Source organism: Sinocyclocheilus anshuiensis, unplaced genomic scaffold (genome assembly GCF_001515605.1).
Source record: "Sinocyclocheilus anshuiensis isolate Anshui unplaced genomic scaffold, SAMN03320099.WGS_v1.1 scaffold658, whole genome shotgun sequence".
In the NCBI taxonomy this organism is placed as follows: Eukaryota; Metazoa; Chordata; class Actinopteri; order Cypriniformes; family Cyprinidae; genus Sinocyclocheilus; species Sinocyclocheilus anshuiensis.
This window is the reverse complement of record NW_015542402.1, coordinates 866,049-867,347: the sequence shown is the minus strand read 5'-3', so window position 1 is coordinate 867,347 and position 1,299 is coordinate 866,049.

The following is a 1,299-nucleotide window of genomic DNA, read 5'->3' as shown; positions in this document are numbered from 1 at the left end:
ATGTTTAGAGAACGCAAACTGTTGCACACCTGTATGCGTCCAAACACTTCATGCGGAAGCTGTGTATCCTTCATGGGAGAGTTTCATCCTCACATTATATTTTATTTTTATTTATTTAGTCATTTAGGAGATGCTTTTATCCAAAGCGACTTACAAATGAGGACAATAAAAGCAGTCAAAACTAACAAAAGAGCAGCAATATATAAGTGCAAATGACAAGTCTCGGTTAGCCTAACACAGTACACGTAGCAAGGTGTGTGTATATATATATATATATACACACACATATATACATACATATATACATACACATACATGCATATATACACATATATATACACACATACATGCATCTATACACATACACACACATGCATATATACACATATATATACACACATACACACACATACATGCATATATACACACATACACACACATGCATATATACACATATATATACACACATACACACACATACATGCATATATACACACATACACACACATGCATATATACACATATATATACACACATACATGCATATATACACACATACACACACATGCATATATACACATATATATACACACATACACGCATCTATACACATACACACACATGCATATATACACATATATATACACACATACATGCATATATACACACATACACACACATGCATATATACACATATATATACACACATACACGCATCTATACACATACACACACATGCATATATACACATATATATACACACATACATGCATATATACACATATACAGTGGGTACGGAAAGTATTCAGACCCCCTTAAATTTTTCACTCTTTGTTATATTGCAGCCATTTGCTAAAATCATTTAAGTTAATTTTTTTTCCTCATTAATGTACACACAGCACCGCAAATGGCTGCAATATAACAAAGAGTGAAAAATTTAAGGGGGTCTGAATACTTTCCGTACCCACTGTATATACACATACATGCATATATACACACATACATGCATATATACACATATATATATATATATACATGCATATATACAAACAAACACACACATACATACATATATTATACACACTATATATATATACACACACACATACATGCATATATTTTACACACACACATATATATACACACACACACAAAGAAACACAAGTAGATAGAATAGAATAAATAGAAAGCTAGTGTTTTTTGTTTATGTTGTTTTTTTTTTAATAAAAAAAGAAGATAAAGTAGAATTAAAATAGAATAGAAAGTGCTAGAGTTAGAGGGTCAAATAAAGATGGAACA